The sequence below is a fragment of the Alosa pseudoharengus genome, unplaced genomic scaffold, assembly GCF_046254945.1.
Source record: "Alosa pseudoharengus isolate Yale_2024_CS ecotype anadromous, Long Island Sound unplaced genomic scaffold, YU_APseudo_1.1 YU_APseudo_1.1_scf_24, whole genome shotgun sequence".
Lineage (NCBI taxonomy): Eukaryota > Metazoa > Chordata > Actinopteri > Clupeiformes > Clupeidae > Alosa > Alosa pseudoharengus.
The window spans coordinates 13,922,584-13,944,539 of NW_027468689.1; positions in this window are offsets into that span (position 1 = coordinate 13,922,584).

Genomic DNA, 21,956 nt, shown 5'->3' on the forward strand with positions numbered 1-21,956 from the left:
TGAGTAAACGAGACGAGGGGTATGTGGCCTCAACCAGAGCCTGTCTATGAAGAGCCTGTTTACTTTCATTGTATCGAACCTGGTTGCAGTTTACTCATTGTTCCTCTAGAGGCCGCCGCTAGCTAGTGCAGAATGAATGGGAGTCTATGGGGCTAGACGGGTAAAATGTATCTTTATTATCGTCTTAAGCTTAGTTTTCTCTAGACTCAACCATAAATACATGCCTGTCAGTTGGAACAACCCAAAAAACTAGATAATTGCTTGAGATTTTGACGATTTATGGTGATTTTATTTTCGCTAGATCATTGCCCAGATTGACGCTAATGTATTATAGAGGAGTGGATCACTGAATCAAGATGGCGTCTCGATTGACGCATTCGTTCCAATGAACAGCAGTAGTCAAGGCGACATCTAGTGTATATATCTATGGCCAGCTCTCCTGATAGCGTGCCTACTTTCACTGATTTAGCCCCACGGCCCTAGGGGCTAATCCTAGCCGTTCCCCCTGGCACATCTTAAACTCTGAGGGATATCTAAAGAAATTCTAGAAAACTATGCGGGTCAAAAGTTAACAATTTATTTTTCAGGTGCAAGTTACTCATACAAACACATTATAGAAAGTACATCTAAATGAATAATGTGAAAGTTTAAGAAAACAGGCTAAGAGAATACTAAGAAAGAATCATACGAGACAATCAGAGAAATGAACATACCCGGCTCAGAAGATGATGACTACAGACCGTAGTGGTGGATGGATCTGGCTACAGAACTCCTGGAGCTTTGTGTGAATTATTCTTAAATAGGCTCCTCCTTTTATCTAAGTTTTAGATGACTCTTTGCTTTGATCATGATTGGAGGTCACCTGATGAAGGGTCACCTGGTTGGAAATCACATGACCATTACTGTTCTGGGACTGAGACCAATTGCTTCCGTGAAACCCCCAAAGTGAATCAATCAATATGACAATGTACACATTAATTACATTTCCTGCTTCCTAGTTAGTTTCTCCTGTGAAAAAGGCAACTAGGTTAGAGATATAATCAAAAGTTGTTGTAGCAGCAATATGTGACAATGGGTGGTCATACCATCATGTGGTAGGGTAATTAATCAACAGTTCACATGGTCAGGAGTTTAATCAGTCTAGAAACATTAGGACTCCTTAGGTGCATCATTTGCCCCAATTTCGGAAATTCAACTTGTACCCAATTTTAAAATGTGACAATACTAATGAAAAGAAAATGTGTAGAATATTAGCTGGATTGAATAGTATCTAAGGGGTCCACCAAGCCTCTAAAGTTGCTTCTTAGCAGAGCCTGCATCCCCGCTCTGGAAAAATCAGTTTTTCATAAATAACTTCCAAAATAATGCATTTAGGCCTACAGTGTCAATGAAAGTTGAATATAAATGTGGCTATTGCGCATCTTTTGGTACCAGTCTGATATCTCTAGCTTCATTGGTTTCTAAAATATTGCATTGTTCCCCTATTTTTAGCGTTTCTTTGTCCCAATATCTATAAAAAGCAGATGTGAAGGTAGTCCAGTCATGGTCTTATATGAAAATCCTTTTTTTTTCTTCATATTAATATAAGTATAAATATAAGTATATATACTCTTTTGATCTCGTGAGGGAAATTTGGTCTCTGCATTTATCCCAATCCGTGAATTAGTGAAACACACTCAGCACACAGTGAACACACAGTGAGCTGAAGCACACACTAATCCCGGCGCAGTGAGCTGCCTGCTACAACAGCGGCGCTCGGGGAGCAGTGAGGGGTTACACGTTAGGTGCCTTGCTCAAGGGCACTTCAGCCGTGCCTACTGGTCGGGGTTTGAACCGGCAACCCTCACAGGATGCTAAGCTATCCAAACAAGATGGCCGAAAAAAGGAGAGAGAAGGGAGAAGGTAACTAATGAAGAGACTGAGCAGGAAAAAATGGACAGAGAATGTGAAGGAGACGCAGTGACTGAGAAAGACTGAAAGACGAAGAGAACAGAGAAATAAAATCAATAGACACGAACAGACAGAAATAATATTGACAGAGCGGAGCAGAGCAACGATGAGCAGACAGGGAGTAAAGAGAGGGGAAGCACTCTATCTCACTTCCCTACGCTGGATAGTGTGGTTGGGTGGATAATGTTAAAGTCCTTTTAGGCAAGTCCCTACAGTCGGCGGCCATATTGCAACGCATTTTGGGCCGTTATCGGGCAGCTATTTTCCTATTCAAGTGAATGGGGAGGTAATCAGGAAGGTGCCTCTGTGTAGACTACTGCCATATTGGATTGAGGTCATTCATGTGTAATCATGTTAGTTTTTAACTATTGTATTGTTTTATTTTGTAAGTCGCTTTGGACAAAAGCGTCTGCTAAATTCCATAACCATAACCATAAGTCAGACTGTGATTGGAATACAATTTAATTTTCTGTGACTGACTGATAAAATGTATACCTTCGCCAATAAAATCGAGTCATTATTGTGTATGCCTCACTTCAAAAAAGTTAAATTATAGTCGCAAAGTTAAGATCTCACCAAATTATAGACAGTAGATTAACAATCATCTTTAATAGTATTTCATGACCACACCTTGCTTTTTTTACTCATACAATTTTTAATGCAAAGCGACATACTGTACATATGACATGCATTGTGACCATGTAGGATGAAAAGCGGTATGGAAAATGTGAAAAAGAATTTCCCTAAGGGGACAACTAATAATCTAACTAAGTATATTTCAGTTATGTTACGAGAGCCTTGTCCCCATAGCAACTCAGGGTTAAGTGTCTTGCTGAAGGGCACAATGGTGGAAACCAGGAATTGAACCTACAACTATTCTGCCTAATGCATGTTAGCCCAGCTCCTTAACCACTACGCTACCACCTCCACCTTGCTCGCACCATGATTAGATACATTCAGCATATATTATAACATGGGTGATTAGATAGATAGATAGATAGATATACTTTATTGATCCCCAAGGGGAAATTCAAGATACATTCAGCATGCATTATAACATGGGTGATTAGATACATTCAGCATACATTAAAACATGGGTGCTTAGATAAGATAGATATATAAATAGATAGATAAATAAATAAATAAATAGATAGATAGTGGAGAAGAGAAAACAAGTACTTGTAACTTGTCTTAGAATTTAGAACATGATGTCAATAACCATCTCAGAATTTTCAGCCCATCTGTGGGTAGCCTTTAGGTTTAAATCATTCTCGGTCCAGTAGTACTCTCCGTTATCTTTTCCGTTGTAGTCGACGTAGCAGTACAGCTCGGAGTAGGCATTTGTATCAGATACCTTACTGTGGATGAGAGTGACACTCTCTCTTATTTCAGACCATGACATGCTGAACCTAGCAGCAAGTTTACTACTTGCCTCATTCTCTTCTTTAGCTGTTATGGATATTTCGTCACCAATTTGAAAACTCGAACTGGTATTTTTAGTGACTCTATAGGTCCATTGGCCCTCCAACACATTTTTCTTAAATACAATCCGAGCGCCACAGCCCACAGCAGTTCCAGATATTTTCTCCAATCGGATCAAATTGGTTGTTGTGGCTTCTATTTTCCCCGAGATCAGATAAGGGATTCCATGGTCCAGACTGGTCGGATGGTGAACAGTGATTGCCGCGTTGCCCATTCTAAAAAGGGAACAAGAACACACCGATTATTTTGTGGATCCAAATTTACATGAACAACTGCCATCTGTAGCAGCAAGGTTTTCACCCTCAGAATCGTAACAAGGTGGCCGTTGATGCCCCGATGATGTCCCCCTCTACCTTTCTATTGCCAATGCTTCAATTGATGATCTGTACCGCTGGGGTCAGTTGAACTGCGTCCACGCTGGATGTATGTGTGTATGTGTTTGCACTGCTGGAGTAAGATTGGGGACGTATGTTTTGACACAGCTATATACATTTCATATACATATATAAGTTTCAGTTAAAGTAATATTACTATCCATAGTAGGCTGGTGTAGGCCTACCCACGATACTGTTACAAGAATGCCTTCTAGCTATTTAATTAGACTCAACTTCCCCAAGAATAGTGTGCTAGGTCCTCCTCGGCCGACTAATTCGGGAGGCACCTTTTACTGAGTAATGATCCTAGTGTGAAAGTCGGTCAGAGGCTATAGTGCTGGCCTGGACCACTATACTCATCTGGACAGAACATCTTACCGAAGCTACAGAGGGTTCAGGGTGCGCTAAGGATAGCTGTCTAATTCCAGGCTACTAATAAAATCAGCGACCCACCACAGTACAATACGATGGCCAGTTCTCCTGATAGCGTGCCTACTTTCACTGATTTAGCCCCACGGCCCTAGGGGCTAATCCTAGCCGTTCCCCCTGGCACATCTTAAACTTTGAGGGATATCTAAAGAAATTCTAGAAAACTATGCGGGTCAAAAGTTAACAATTTATTTGTCAGGTACAAGTTACTCATACAAACACATTATAGAAAGTACATCTAAATGAATAATGTGAAAGTTTAAGAAAACAGGCTAAGAGAATACTAAGAAAGAATCATACGAGACAATCAGAGAAATGAACATACCCGGCTCAGAAGATGATGACTACAGACCGTAGTGGTGGATGGATCTGGCTACAGAACTCCTGGAGCTTTGTGTGAATTATTCTTAAATAGGCTCCTCCTTTTATCTAAGTTTTAGATGACTCTTTGCTTTGATCATGATTGGAGGTCACCTGATGAAGGGTCACCTGGTTGGAAATCACATGACCATTACTGTTCTGGGACTGAGACCAATTGCTTCCGTGAAACCCCCAAAGTGAATCAATCAATATGACAATGTACACATTAATTACATTTCCTGCTTCCTAGTTAGTTTCTCCTGTGAAAAAGGCAACTAGGTTAGAGATATAATCAAAAGTTGTTGTAGCAGCAATATGTGACAATGGGTGGTCATACCATCATGTGGTAGGGTAATTAATCAACAGTTCACATGGTCAGGAGTTTAATCAGTCTAGAAACATTAGGACTCCTTAGGTGCATCATTTGCCCCAATTTCGGAAATTCAACTTGTACCCAATTTTAAAATGTGACAATACTAATGAAAAGAAAATGTGTAGAATATTAGCTGGATTGAATAGTATCTAAGGGGTCCACCAAGCCTCTAAAGTTGCTTCTTAGCAGAGCCTGTATCCCCGCTCTGGAAAAATCAGTTTTTCATAAATAACTTCCAAAATAATGCATTTAGGCCTACAGTGTCAATGAAAGTTGAATATAAATGTGGCTATTGCGCATCTTTTGGTACCAGTCTGATATCTCTAGCTTCATTGGTTTCTAAAATATTGCATTATTCCCCTATTTTTAGCGTTTCTTTGTCCCAATATCTATAAAAAGCAGATGTGAAGGTAGTCCAGTCATGGTCTTATATGAAAATCCTTTTTTTTTTCTTCATATTAATATAAGTATAAATATAAGTATATATACTCTTTTGATCTCGTGAGGGAAATTTGGTCTCTGCATTTATCCCAATCCGTGTATTAGTGAAACACACTCAGCACACAGTGAACACACAGTGAGCTGAAGCACACACTAATCCCGGCGCAGTGAGCTGCCTGCTACAACAGCGGCGCTCGGGGAGCAGTGAGGGGTTACAGTAGGTGCCTTGCTCAAGGGCACTTCAGCCGTGCCTACTGGTCGGGGTTTGAACCGGCAACCCTCACAGGATGCTAAGCTATCCAAACAAGATGGCCGAAAAAAGGAGAGAGAAGGGAGAAGGTAACTAATGAAGAGACTGAGCAGGAAAAAATGGACAGAGAATGTGAAGGAGACGCAGTGACTGAGAAAGACTGAAAGACGAAGAGAACAGAGAAATAAAATCAATAGACACGAACAGACAGAAATAATATTGACAGAGCGGAGCAGAGCAACGATGAGCAGACAGGGAGTAAAGAGAGGGGAAGCACTCTATCTCACTTCCCTACGCTGGATAGTGTGGTTGGGTGGATAATGTTAAAGTCCTTTTAGGCAAGTCCCTACAGTCGGCGGCCATATTGCAACGCATTTTGGGCCGTTATCGGGCAGCTATTTTCCTATTCAAGTGAATGGGGAGGTAATCAGGAAGGTGCCTCTGTGTAGACTACTGCCATATTGGATTGAGGTCATTCATGTGTAATCATGTTAGTTTTTAACTATTGTATTGTTTTATTTTGTAAGTCGCTTTGGACAAAAGCGTCTGCTAAATTCCATAACCATAACCATAAGTCAGACTGTGATTGGAATACAATTTAATTTTCTGTGACTGACTGATAAAATGTATACCTTCGCCAATAAAATCGAGTCATTATTGTGTATGCCTCACTTCAAAAAAGTTAAATTATAGTCGCAAAGTTAAGATCTCACCAAATTATAGACAGTAGATTAACAATCATCTTTAATAGTATTTCATGACCACACCTTGCTTTTTTTACTCATACAATTTTTAATGCAAAGCGACATACTGTACATATGACATGCATTGTGACCATGTAGGATGAAAAGCGGTATGGAAAATGTGAAAAAGAATTTCCCTAAGGGGACAACTAATAATCTAACTAAGTATATTTCAGTTATGTTACGAGAGCCTTGTCCCCATAGCAACTCAGGGTTAAGTGTCTTGCTGAAGGGCACAATGGTGGAAACCAGGAATTGAACCTACAACTATTCTGCCTAATGCATGTTAGCCCAGCTCCTTAACCACTACGCTACCACCTCCACCTTGCTCGCACCATGATTAGATACATTCAGCATATATTATAACATGGGTGATTAGATAGATAGATAGATAGATATACTTTATTGATCCCCAAGGGGAAATTCAAGATACATTCAGCATGCATTATAACATGGGTGATTAGATACATTCAGCATACATTAAAACATGGGTGCTTAGATAAGATAGATATATAAATAGATAGATAAATAAATAAATAAATAGATAGATAGTGGAGAAGAGAAAACAAGTACTTGTAACTTGTCTTAGAATTTAGAACATGATGTCAATAACCATCTCAGAATTTTCAGCCCATCTGTGGGTAGCCTTTAGGTTTAAATCATTCTCGGTCCAGTAGTACTCTCCGTTATCTTTTCCGTTGTAGTCGACGTAGCAGTACAGCTCGGAGTAGGCATTTATATCAGATACCTTACTGTGGATGAGAGTGACACTCTCTCTTATTTCAGACCATGACATGCTGAACCTAGCAGCAAGTTTACTACTTGCCTCATTCTCTTCTTTAGCTGTTATGGATATTTCGTCACCAATTTGAAAACTCGAACTGGTATTTTTAGTGACTCTATAGGTCCATTGGCCCTCCAACACATTTTTCTTAAATACAATCCGAGCGCCACAGCCCACAGCAGTTCCAGATATTTTCTCCAATCGGATCAAATTGGTTGTTGTGGCTTCTATTTTCCCCGAGATCAGATAAGGGATTCCATGGTCCAGACTGGTCGGATGGTGAACAGTGATTGCCGCGTTGCCCATTCTAAAAAGGGAACAAGAACACACCGATTATTTTGTGGATCCAAATTTACATGAACAACTGCCATCTGTAGCAGCAAGGTTTTCACCCTCAGAATCGTAACAAGGTGGCCGTTGATGCCCCGATGATGTCCCCCTCTACCTTTCTATTGCCAATGCTTCAATTGATGATCTGTACCGCTGGGGTCAGTTGAACTGCGTCCACGCTGGATGTATGTGTGTATGTGTTTGCACTGCTGGAGTAAGATTGGGGACGTATGTTTTGACACAGCTATATACATTTCATATACATATATAAGTTTCAGTTAAAGTAATATTACTATCCATAGTAGGCTGGTGTAGGCCTACCCACGATACTGTTACAAGAATGCCTTCTAGCTATTTAATTAGACTCAACTTCCCCAAGAATAGTGTGCTAGGTCCTCCTCGGCCGACTAATTCGGGAGGCACCTTTTACTGAGTAATGATCCTAGTGTGAAAGTCGGTCAGAGGCTATAGTGCTGGCCTGGACCACTATACTCATCTGGACAGAACATCTTACCGAAGCTACAGAGGGTTCAGGGTGCGCTAAGGATAGCTGTCTAATTCCAGGCTACTAATAAAATCAGCGACCCACCACAGTACAATACGATGGCCAGTTCTCCTGATAGCGTGCCTACTTTCACTGATTTAGCCCCACGGCCCTAGGGGCTAATCCTAGCCGTTCCCCCTGGCACATCTTAAACTTTGAGGGATATCTAAAGAAATTCTAGAAAACTATGCGGGTCAAAAGTTAACAATTTATTTGTCAGGTACAAGTTACTCATACAAACACATTATAGAAAGTACATCTAAATGAATAATGTGAAAGTTTAAGAAAACAGGCTAAGAGAATACTAAGAAAGAATCATACGAGACAATCAGAGAAATGAACATACCCGGCTCAGAAGATGATGACTACAGACCGTAGTGGTGGATGGATCTGGCTACAGAACTCCTGGAGCTTTGTGTGAATTATTCTTAAATAGGCTCCTCCTTTTATCTAAGTTTTAGATGACTCTTTGCTTTGATCATGATTGGAGGTCACCTGATGAAGGGTCACCTGGTTGGAAATCACATGACCATTACTGTTCTGGGACTGAGACCAATTGCTTCCGTGAAACCCCCAAAGTGAATCAATCAATATGACAATGTACACATTAATTACATTTCCTGCTTCCTAGTTAGTTTCTCCTGTGAAAAAGGCAACTAGGTTAGAGATATAATCAAAAGTTGTTGTAGCAGCAATATGTGACAATGGGTGGTCATACCATCATGTGGTAGGGTAATTAATCAACAGTTCACATGGTCAGGAGTTTAATCAGTCTAGAAACATTAGGACTCCTTAGGTGCATCATTTGCCCCAATTTCGGAAATTCAACTTGTACCCAATTTTAAAATGTGACAATACTAATGAAAAGAAAATGTGTAGAATATTAGCTGGATTGAATAGTATCTAAGGGGTCCACCAAGCCTCTAAAGTTGCTTCTTAGCAGAGCCTGTATCCCCGCTCTGGAAAAATCAGTTTTTCATAAATAACTTCCAAAATAATGCATTTAGGCCTACAGTGTCAATGAAAGTTGAATATAAATGTGGCTATTGCGCATCTTTTGGTACCAGTCTGATATCTCTAGCTTCATTGGTTTCTAAAATATTGCATTATTCCCCTATTTTTAGCGTTTCTTTGTCCCAATATCTATAAAAAGCAGATGTGAAGGTAGTCCAGTCATGGTCTTATATGAAAATCCTTTTTTTTTTCTTCATATTAATATAAGTATAAATATAAGTATATATACTCTTTTGATCTCGTGAGGGAAATTTGGTCTCTGCATTTATCCCAATCCGTGTATTAGTGAAACACACTCAGCACACAGTGAACACACAGTGAGCTGAAGCACACACTAATCCCGGCGCAGTGAGCTGCCTGCTACAACAGCGGCGCTCGGGGAGCAGTGAGGGGTTACAGTAGGTGCCTTGCTCAAGGGCACTTCAGCCGTGCCTACTGGTCGGGGTTTGAACCGGCAACCCTCACAGGATGCTAAGCTATCCAAACAAGATGGCCGAAAAAAGGAGAGAGAAGGGAGAAGGTAACTAATGAAGAGACTGAGCAGGAAAAAATGGACAGAGAATGTGAAGGAGACGCAGTGACTGAGAAAGACTGAAAGACGAAGAGAACAGAGAAATAAAATCAATAGACACGAACAGACAGAAATAATATTGACAGAGCGGAGCAGAGCAACGATGAGCAGACAGGGAGTAAAGAGAGGGGAAGCACTCTATCTCACTTCCCTACGCTGGATAGTGTGGTTGGGTGGATAATGTTAAAGTCCTTTTAGGCAAGTCCCTACAGTCGGCGGCCATATTGCAACGCATTTTGGGCCGTTATCGGGCAGCTATTTTCCTATTCAAGTGAATGGGGAGGTAATCAGGAAGGTGCCTCTGTGTAGACTACTGCCATATTGGATTGAGGTCATTCATGTGTAATCATGTTAGTTTTTAACTATTGTATTGTTTTATTTTGTAAGTCGCTTTGGACAAAAGCGTCTGCTAAATTCCATAACCATAACCATAAGTCAGACTGTGATTGGAATACAATTTAATTTTCTGTGACTGACTGATAAAATGTATACCTTCGCCAATAAAATCGAGTCATTATTGTGTATGCCTCACTTCAAAAAAGTGAAATTATAGTCGCAAAGTTAAGATCTCACCAAATTATAGACAGTAGATTAACAATCATCTTTAATAGTATTTCATGACCACACCTTGCTTTTTTTACTCATACAATTTTTAATGCAAAGCGACATACTGTACATATGACATGCATTGTGACCATGTAGGATGAAAAGCGGTATGGAAAATGTGAAAAAGAATTTCCCTAAGGGGACAACTAATAAACTAACTAAGTATATTTCAGTTATGTTACGAGAGCCTTGTCCCCATAGCAACTCAGGGTTAAGTGTCTTGCTGAAGGGCACAATGGTGGAAACCAGGAATTGAACCTACAACTATTCTGCCTAATGCATGTTAGCCCAGCTCCTTAACCACTACGCTACCACCTCCACCTTGCTCGCACCATGATTAGATACATTCAGCATATATTATAACATGGGTGATTAGATAGATAGATAGATAGATATACTTTATTGATCCCCAAGGGGAAATTCAAGATACATTCAGCATGCATTATAACATGGGTGATTAGATACATTCAGCATACATTAAAACATGGGTGCTTAGATAAGATAGATATATAAATAGATAGATAAATAAATAAATAAATAGATAGATAGTGGAGAAGAGAAAACAAGTACTTGTAACTTGTCTTAGAATTTAGAACATGATGTCAATAACCATCTCAGAATTTTCAGCCCATCTGTGGGTAGCCTTTAGGTTTAAATCATTCTCGGTCCAGTAGTACTCTCCGTTATCTTTTCCGTTGTAGTCGACGTAGCAGTACAGCTCGGAGTAGGCATTTGTATCAGATACCTTACTGTGGATGAGAGTGACACTCTCTCTTATTTCAGACCATGACATGCTGAACCTAGCAGCAAGTTTACTACTTGCCTCATTCTCTTCTTTAGCTGTTATGGATATTTCGTCACCAATTTGAAAACTCGAACTGGTATTTTTAGTGACTCTATAGGTCCATTGGCCCTCCAACACATTTTTCTTAAATACAATCCGAGCGCCACAGCCCACAGCAGTTCCAGATATTTTCTCCAATCGGATCAAATTGGTTGTTGTGGCTTCTATTTTCCCCGAGATCAGATAAGGGATTCCATGGTCCAGACTGGTCGGATGGTGAACAGTGATTGCCGCGTTGCCCATTCTAAAAAGGGAACAAGAACACACCGATTATTTTGTGGATCCAAATTTACATGAACAACTGCCATCTGTAGCAGCAAGGTTTTCACCCTCAGAATCGTAACAAGGTGGCCGTTGATGCCCCGATGATGTCCCCCTCTACCTTTCTATTGCCAATGCTTCAATTGATGATCTGTACCGCTGGGGTCAGTTGAACTGCGTCCACGCCGGATGTATGTGTGTATGTGTTTGCACTGCTGGAGTAAGATTGGGGACGTATGTTTTGACACAGCTATATACATTTCATATACATATATAAGTTTCAGTTAAAGTAATATTACTATCCATAGTAGGCTGGTGTAGGCCTACCCACGATACTGTTACAAGAATGCCTTCTAGCTATTTAATTAGACTCAACTTCCCCAAGAATAGTGTGCTAGGTCCTCCTCGGCCGACTAATTCGGGAGGCACCTTTTACTGAGTAATGATCCTAGTGTGAAAGTCGGTCAGAGGCTATAGTGCTGGCCTGGACCACTATACTCATCTGGACAGAACATCTTACCGAAGCTACAGAGGGTTCAGGGTGCGCTAAGGATAGCTGTCTAATTCCAGGCTACTAATAAAATCAGCGACCCACCACAGTACAATACGATGGCCAGTTCTCCTGATAGCGTGCCTACTTTCACTGATTTAGCCCCACGGCCCTAGGGGCTAATCCTAGCCGTTCCCCCTGGCACATCTTAAACTTTGAGGGATATCTAAAGAAATTCTAGAAAACTATGCGGGTCAAAAGTTAACAATTTATTTGTCAGGTACAAGTTACTCATACAAACACATTATAGAAAGTACATCTAAATGAATAATGTGAAAGTTTAAGAAAACAGGCTAAGAGAATACTAAGAAAGAATCATACGAGACAATCAGAGAAATGAACATACCCGGCTCAGAAGATGATGACTACAGACCGTAGTGGTGGATGGATCTGGCTACAGAACTCCTGGAGCTTTGTGTGAATTATTCTTAAATAGGCTCCTCCTTTTATCTAAGTTTTAGATTACTCTTTGCTTTGATCATGATTGGAGGTCACCTGATGAAGGGTCACCTGGTTGGAAATCACATGACCATTACTGTTCTGGGACTGAGACCAATTGCTTCCGTGAAACCCCCAAAGTGAATCAATCAATATGACAATGTACACATTAATTACATTTCCTGCTTCCTAGTTAGTTTCTCCTGTGAAAAAGGCAACTAGGTTAGAGATATAATCAAAAGTTGTTGTAGCAGCAATATGTGACAATGGGTGGTCATACCATCATGTGGTAGGGTAATTAATCAACAGTTCACATGGTCAGGAGTTTAATCAGTCTAGAAACATTAGGACTCCTTAGGTGCATCATTTGCCCCAATTTCGGAAATTCAACTTGTACCCAATTTTAAAATGTGACAATACTAATGAAAAGAAAATGTGTAGAATATTAGCTGGATTGAATAGTATCTAAGGGGTCCACCAAGCCTCTAAAGTTGCTTCTTAGCAGAGCCTGTATCCCCGCTGTGGAAAAATCAGTTTTTCATAAATAACTTCCAAAATAATGCATTTAGGCCTACAGTGTCAATGAAAGTTGAATATAAATGTGGCTATTGCGCATCTTTTGGTACCAGTCTGATATCTCTAGCTTCATTGGTTTCTAAAATATTGCATTATTCCCCTATTTTTAGCGTTTCTTTGTCCCAATATCTATAAAAAGCAGATGTGAAGGTAGTCCAGTCATGGTCTTATATGAAAATCCTTTTTTTTTCCTTCATATTAATATAAGTATAAATATAAGTATATATACTCTTTTGATCTCGTGAGGGAAATTTGGTCTCTGCATTTATCCCAATCCGTGTATTAGTGAAACACACTCAGCACACAGTGAACACACAGTGAGCTGAAGCACACACTAATCCCGGCGCAGTGAGCTGCCTGCTACAACAGCGGCGCTCGGGGAGCAGTGAGGGGTTACAGTAGGTGCCTTGCTCAAGAGCACTTCAGCCGTGCCTACTGGTCGGGGTTTGAACCGGCAACCCTCACAGGATGCTAAGCTATCCAAACAAGATGGCCGAAAAAAGGAGAGAGAAGGGAGAAGGTAACTAATGAAGAGACTGAGCAGGAAAAAATGGACAGAGAATGTGAAGGAGACGCAGTGACTGAGAAAGACTGAAAGACGAAGAGAACAGAGAAATAAAATCAATAGACACGAACAGACAGAAATAATATTGACAGAGCGGAGCAGAGCAACGATGAGCAGACAGGGAGTAAAGAGAGGGGAAGCACTCTATCTCACTTCCCTACGCTGGATAGTGTGGTTGGGTGGATAATGTTAAAGTCCTTTTAGGCAAGTCCCTACAGTCGGCGGCCATATTGCAACGCATTTTGGGCCGTTATCGGGCAGCTATTTTCCTATTCAAGTGAATGGGGAGGTAATCAGGAAGGTGCCTCTGTGTAGACTACTGCCATATTTTATTGAGGTCATTCATGTGTAATCATGTTAGTTTTTAACTATTGTATTGTTTTATTTTGTAAGTCGCTTTGGACAAAAGCGTCTGCTAAATTCCATAACCATAAGTCAGACTGTGATTGGAATACAATTTAATTTTCTGTGACTGACTGATAAAATGTATACCTTCGCCAATAAAATCGAGTCATTATTGTGTATGCCTCACTTCAAAAAAGTGAAATTATAGTCGCAAAGTTAAGATCTCACCAAATTATAGACAGTAGATTAACAATCATCTTTAATAGTATTTCATGACCACACCTTGCTTTTTTTACTCATACAATTTTTAATGCAAAGCGACATACTGTACATATGACATGCATTGTGACCATGTAGGATGAAAAGCGGTATGGAAAATGTGAAAAAGAATTTCCCTAAGGGGACAACTGATAAACTAACTAACTATATTTCAGTTATGTTACGAGAGCCTTGTCCCCATAGCAACTCAGGGTTAAGTGTCTTGCTGAAGGGCACAATGGTGGAAACCAGGAATTGAACCTACAACTATTCTGCCTAATGCATGTTAGCCCAGCTCCTTAACCACTACGCTACCACCTCCACCTTGCTCGCACCATGATTAGATACATTCAGCATATATTATAACATGGGTGATTAGATAGATAGATAGATAGATATACTTTATTGATCCCCAAGGGGAAATTCAAGATACATTCAGCATGCATTATAACATGGGTGATTAGATACATTCAGCATACATTAAAACATGGGTGCTTAGATAAGATAGATATATAAATAGATAGATAAATAAATAAATAAATAGATAGATAGTGGAGAAGAGAAAACAAGTACTTGTAACTTGTCTTAGAATTTAGAACATGATGTCAATAACCATCTCAGAATTTTCAGCCCATCTGTGGGTAGCCTTTAGGTTTAAATCATTCTCGGTCCAGTAGTACTCTCCGTTATCTTTTCCGTTGTAGTCGACGTAGCAGTACAGCTCGGAGTAGGCATTTGTATCAGATACCTTACTGTGGATGAGAGTGACACTCTCTCTTATTTCAGACCATGACATGCTGAACCTAGCAGCAAGTTTACTACTTGCCTCATTCTCTTCTTTAGCTGTTATGGATATTTCGTCACCAATTTGAAAACTCGAACTGGTATTTTTAGTGACTCTATAGGTCCATTGGCCCTCCAACACATTTTTCTTAAATACAATCCGAGCGCCACAGCCCACAGCAGTTCCAGATATTTTCTCCAATCGGATCAAATTGGTTGTTGTGGCTTCTATTTTCCCCGAGATCAGATAAGGGATTCCATGGTCCAGACTGGTCGGATGGTGAACAGTGATTGCCGCATTGCCCATTCTAAAAAGGGAACAAGAACACACCGATTATTTTGTGGATCCAAATTTACATGAACAACTGCCATCTGTAGCAGCAAGGTTTTCACCCTCAGAATCGTAACAAGGTGGCCGTTGATGCCCCGATGATGTCCCCCTCTACCTTTCTATTGCCAATGCTTCAATTGATGATCTGTACCGCTGGGGTCAGTTGAACTGCGTCCACGCCGGATGTATGTGTGTATGTGTTTGCACTGCTGGAGTAAGATTGGGGACGTATGTTTTGACACAGCTATATACATTTCATATACATATATAAGTTTCAGTTAAAGTAATATTACTATCCATAGTAGGCTGGTGTAGGCCTACCCACGATACTGTTACAAGAATGCCTTCTAGCTATTTAATTAGACTCAACTTCCCCAAGAATAGTGTGCTAGGTCCTCCTCGGCCGACTAATTCGGGAGGCACCTTTTACTGAGTAATGATCCTAGTGTGAAAGTCGGTCAGAGGCTATAGTGCTGGCCTGGACCACTATACTCATCTGGACAGAACATCTTACCGAAGCTACAGAGGGTTCAGGGTGCGCTAAGGATAGCTGTCTAATTCCAGGCTACTAATAAAATCAGCGACCCACCACAGTACAATACGATGGCCAGTTCTCCTGATAGCGTGCCTACTTTCACTGATTTAGCCCCACGACCCTAGGGGCTAATCCTAGCCGTTCCCCCTGGCACATCTTAAACTTTGAGGGATATCTAAAGAAATTCTAGAAAACTATGCGGGTCAAAAGTTAACAATTTATTTGTCAGGTACAAGTTACTCATACAAACACATTATAGAAAGTACATCTAAATGAATAATGCGAAAGTTTAAGAAAACAGGCTAAGAGAATACTAAGAAAGAATCATACGAGACAATCAGAGAAATGAACATACCCGGCTCAGAAGATGATGACTACAGACCGTAGTGGTGGATGGATCTGGCTACAGAACTCCTGGAGCTTTGTGTGAATTATTCTTAAATAGGCTCCTCCTTTTATCTAAGTTTTAGATGACTCTTTGCTTTGATCATGATTGGAGGTCACCTGATGAAGGGTCACCTGGTTGGAAATCACATGACCATTACTGTTCTGGGACTGAGACCAATTGCTTCCGTGAAACCCCCAAAGTGAATCAATCAATATGACAATGTACACATTAATTACATTTCCTGCTTCCTAGTTAGTTTCTCCTGTGAAAAAGGCAACTAGGTTAGAGATATAATCAAAAGTTGTTGTAGCAGCAATATGTGACAATGGGTGGTCATACCATCATGTGGTAGGGTAATTAATCAACAGTTCACATGGTCAGGAGTTTAATCAGTCTAGAAACATTAGGACTCCTTAGGTGCATCATTTGCCCCAATTTCGGAAATTCAACTTGTACCCAATTTTAAAATGTGACAATACTAATGAAAAGAAAATGTGTAGAATATTAGCTGGATTGAATAGTATCTAAGGGGTCCACCAAGCCTCTAAAGTTGCTTCTTAGCAGAGCCTGTATCCCCGCTCTGGAAAAATCAGTTTTTCATAAATAACTTCCAAAATAATGCATTTAGGCCTACAGTGTCAATGAAAGTTGAATATAAATGTGGCTATTGCGCATCTTTTGGTACCAGTCTGATATCTCTAGCTTCATTGGTTTCTAAAATATTGCATTATTCCCCTATTTTTAGCGTTTCTTTGTCCCAATATCTATAAAAAGCAGATGTGAAGGTAGTCCAGTCATGGTCTTATATGAAAATCCTTTTTTTTTTCTTCATATTAATATAAGTATAAATATAAGTATATATACTCTTTTGATCTCGTGAGGGAAATTTGGTCTCTGCATTTATCCCAATCCGTGTATTAGTGAAACACACTCAGCACACAGTGAACACACAGTGAGCTGAAGCACACACTAATCCCGGCGCAGTGAGCTGCCTGCTACAACAGCGGCGCTCGGGGAGCAGTGAGGGGTTACAGTAGGTGCCTTGCTCAAGGGCACTTCAGCCGTGCCTACTGGTCGGGGTTTGAACCGGCAACCCTCACAGGATGCTAAGCTATCCAAACAAGATGGCCGAAAAAAGGAGAGAGAAGGGAGAAGGTAACTAATGAAGAGACTGAGCAGGAAAAAATGGACAGAGAATGTGAAGGAGACGCAGTGACTGAGAAAGACTGAAAGACGAAGAGAACAGAGAAATAAAATCAATACACGAACAGACAGAAATAATATTGACAGAGCGGAGCAGAGCAACGATGAGCAGACAGGGAGTAAAGAGAGGGGAAGCACTCTATCTCACTTCCCTACGCTGGATAGTGTGGTTGGGTGGATAATGTTAAAGTCCTTTTAGGCAAGTCCCTACAGTCGGCGGCCATATTGCAACGCATTTTGGGCCGTTATCGGGCAGCTATTTTCCTATTCAAGTGAATGGGGAGGTAATCAGGAAGGTGCCTCTGTGTAGACTACTGCCATATTTTATTGAGGTCATTCATGCGTAATCATGTTAGTTTTTAACTATTGTATTGTTTTATTTTGTAAGTCGCTTTGGACAAAAGCGTCTGCTAAATTCCATAACCATAACCATAAGTCAGACTGTGATTGGAATACAATTTAATTTTCTGTGACTGACTGATAAAATGTATACCTTCGCCAATAAAATCGAGTCATTATTGTGTATGCCTCACTTCAAAAAAGTGAAATTATAGTCGCAAAGTTAAGATCTCACCAAATTATAGACAGTAGATTAACAATCATCTTTAATAGTATTTCATGACCACACCTTGCTTTTTTTACTCATACAATTTTTAATGCAAAGCGACATACTGTACATATGACATGCATTGTGACCATGTAGGATGAAAAGCGGTATGGAAAATTTGAAAAAGAATTTCCCTAAGGGGACAACTAATAAACTAACTAAGTATATTTCAGTTATGTTACGAGAGCCTTGTCCCCATAGCAACTCAGGGTTAAGTGTCTTGCTGAAGGGCACAATGGTGGAAACCAGGAATTGAACCTACAACTATTCTGCCTAATGCATGTTAGCCCAGCTCCTTAACCACTACGCTACCACCTCCACCTTGCTCGCACCATGATTAGATACATTCAGCATATATTATAACATGGGTGATTAGATAGATAGATAGATAGATATACTTTATTGATCCCCAAGGGGAAATTCAAGATACATTCAGCATGCATTATAACATGGGTGATTAGATACATTCAGCATACATTAAAACATGGGTGCTTAGATAAGATAGATATATAAATAGATAGATAAATAAATAAATAAATAGATAGATAGTGGAGAAGAGAAAACAAGTACTTGTAACTTGTCTTAGAATTTAGAACATGATGTCAATAACCATCTCAGAATTTTCAGCCCATCTGTGGGTAGCCTTTAGGTTTAAATCATTCTCGGTCCAGTAGTACTCTCCGTTATCTTTTCCGTTGTAGTCGACGTAGCAGTACAGCTCGGAGTAGGCATTTGTATCAGATACCTTACTGTGGATGAGAGTGACACTCTCTCTTATTTCAGACCATGACATGCTGAACCTAGCAGCAAGTTTACTACTTGCCTCATTCTCTTCTTTAGCTGTTATGGATATTTCGTCACCAATTTGAAAACTCGAACTGGTATTTTTAGTGACTCTATAGGTCCATTGGCCCTCCAACACATTTTTCTTAAATACAATCCGAGCGCCACAGCCCACAGCAGTTCCAGATATTTTCTCCAATCGGATCAAATTGGTTGTTGTGGCTTCTATTTTCCCCGAGATCAGATAAGGGATTCCATGGTCCAGACTGGTCGGATGGTGAACAGTGATTGCCGCGTTGCCCATTCTAAAAAGGGAACAAGAACACACCGATTATTTTGTGGATCCAAATTTACATGAACAACTGCCATCTGTAGCAGCAAGGTTTTCACCCTCAGAATCGTAACAAGGTGGCCGTTGATGCCCCGATGATGTCCCCCTCTACCTTTCTATTGCCAATGCTTCAATTGATGATCTGTACCGCTGGGGTCAGTTGAACTGCGTCCACGCCGGATGTATGTGTGTATGTGTTTGCACTGCTGGAGTAAGATTGGGGACGTATGTTTTGACACAGCTATATACATTTCATATACATATATAAGTTTCAGTTAAAGTAATATTACTATCCATAGTAGGCTGGTGTAGGCCTACCCACGATACTGTTACAAGAATGCCTTCTAGCTATTTAATTAGACTCAACTTCCCCAAGAATAGTGTGCTAGGTCCTCCTCGGCCGACTAATTCGGGAGGCACCTTTTACTGAGTAATGATCCTAGTGTGAAAGTCGGTCAGAGGCTATAGTGCTGGCCTGGACCACTATACTCATCTGGACAGAACATCTTACCGAAGCTACAGAGGGTTCAGGGTGCGCTAAGGATAGCTGTCTAATTCCAGGCTACTAATAAAATCAGCGACCCACCACAGTACAATACGATGGCCAGTTCTCCTGATAGCGTGCCTACTTTCACTGATTTAGCCCCACGACCCTAGGGGCTAATCCTAGCCGTTCCCCCTGGCACATCTTAAACTTTGAGGGATATCTAAAGAAATTCTAGAAAACTATGCGGGTCAAAAGTTAACAATTTATTTGTCAGGTACAAGTTACTCATACAAACACATTATAGAAAGTACATCTAAATGAATAATGCGAAAGTTTAAGAAAACAGGCTAAGAGAATACTAAGAAAGAATCATACGAGACAATCAGAGAAATGAACATACCCGGCTCAGAAGATGATGACTACAGACCGTAGTGGTGGATGGATCTGGCTACAGAACTCCTGGAGCTTTGTGTGAATTATTCTTAAATAGGCTCCTCCTTTTATCTAAGTTTTAGATGACTCTTTGCTTTGATCATGATTGGAGGTCACCTGATGAAGGGTCACCTGGTTGGAAATCACATGACCATTACTGTTCTGGGACTGAGACCAATTGCTTCCGTGAAACCCCCAAAGTGAATCAATCAATATGACAATGTACACATTAATTACATTTCCTGCTTCCTAGTTAGTTTCTCCTGTGAAAAAGGCAACTAGGTTAGAGATATAATCAAAAGTTGTTGTAGCAGCAATATGTGACAATGGGTGGTCATACCATCATGTGGTAGGGTAATTAATCAACAGTTCACATGGTCAGGAGTTTAATCAGTCTAGAAACATTAGGACTCCTTAGGTGCATCATTTGCCCCAATTTCGGAAATTCAACTTGTACCCAATTTTAAAATGTGACAATACTAATGAAAAGAAAATGTGTAGAATATTAGCTGGATTGAATAGTATCTAAGGGGTCCACCAAGCCTCTAAAGTTGCTTCTTAGCAGAGCCTGTATCCCCGCTCTGGAAAAATCAGTTTTTCATAAATAACTTCCAAAATAATGCATTTAGGCCTACAGTGTCAATGAAAGTTGAATATAAATGTGGCTATTGCGCATCTTTTGGTACCAGTCTGATATCTCTAGCTTCATTGGTTTCTAAAATATTGCATTATTCCCCTATTTTTAGCGTTTCTTTGTCCCAATATCTATAAAAAGCAGATGTGAAGGTAGTCCAGTCATGGTCTTATATGAAAATCCTTTTTTTTTTCTTCATATTAATATAAGTATAAATATAAGTATATATACTCTTTTGATCTCGTGAGGGAAATTTGGTCTCTGCATTTATCCCAATCCGTGTATTAGTGAAACACACTCAGCACACAGTGAACACACAGTGAGCTGAAGCACACACTAATCCCGGCGCAGTGAGCTGCCTGCTACAACAGCGGCGCTCGGGGAGCAGTGAGGGGTTACAGTAGGTGCCTTGCTCAAGGGCACTTCAGCCGTGCCTACTGGTCGGGGTTTGAACCGGCAACCCTCACAGGATGCTAAGCTATCCAAACAAGATGGCCGAAAAAAGGAGAGAGAAGGGAGAAGGTAACTAATGAAGAGACTGAGCAGGAAAAAATGGACAGAGAATGTGAAGGAGACGCAGTGACTGAGAAAGACTGAAAGACGAAGAGAACAGAGAAATAAAATCAATAGACACGAACAGACAGAAATAATATTGACAGAGCGGAGCAGAGCAACGATGAGCAGACAGGGAGTAAAGAGAGGGGAAGCACTCTATCTCACTTCCCTACGCTGGATAGTGTGGTTGGGTGGATAATGTTAAAGTCCTTTTAGGCAAGTCCCTACAGTCGGCGGCCATATTGCAACGCATTTTGGGCCGTTATCGGGCAGCTATTTTCCTATTCAAGTGAATGGGGAGGTAATCAGGAAGGTGCCTCTGTGTAGACTACTGCCATATTTTATTGAGGTCATTCATGCGTAATCATGTTAGTTTTTAACTATTGTATTGTTTTATTTTGTAAGTCGCTTTGGACAAAAGCGTCTGCTAAATTCCATAACCATAACCATAAGTCAGACTGTGATTGGAATACAATTTAATTTTCTGTGACTGACTGATAAAATGTATACCTTCGCCAATAAAATCGAGTCATTATTGTGTATGCCTCACTTCAAAAAAGTGAAATTATAGTCGCAAAGTTAAGATCTCACCAAATTATAGACAGTAGATTAACAATCATCTTTAATAGTATTTCATGACCACACCTTGCTTTTTTTACTCATACAATTTTTAATGCAAAGCGACATACTGTACATATGACATGCATTGTGACCATGTAGGATGAAAAGCGGTATGGAAAATGTGAAAAAGAATTTCCCTAAGGGGACAACTAATAAACTAACTAAGTATATTTCAGTT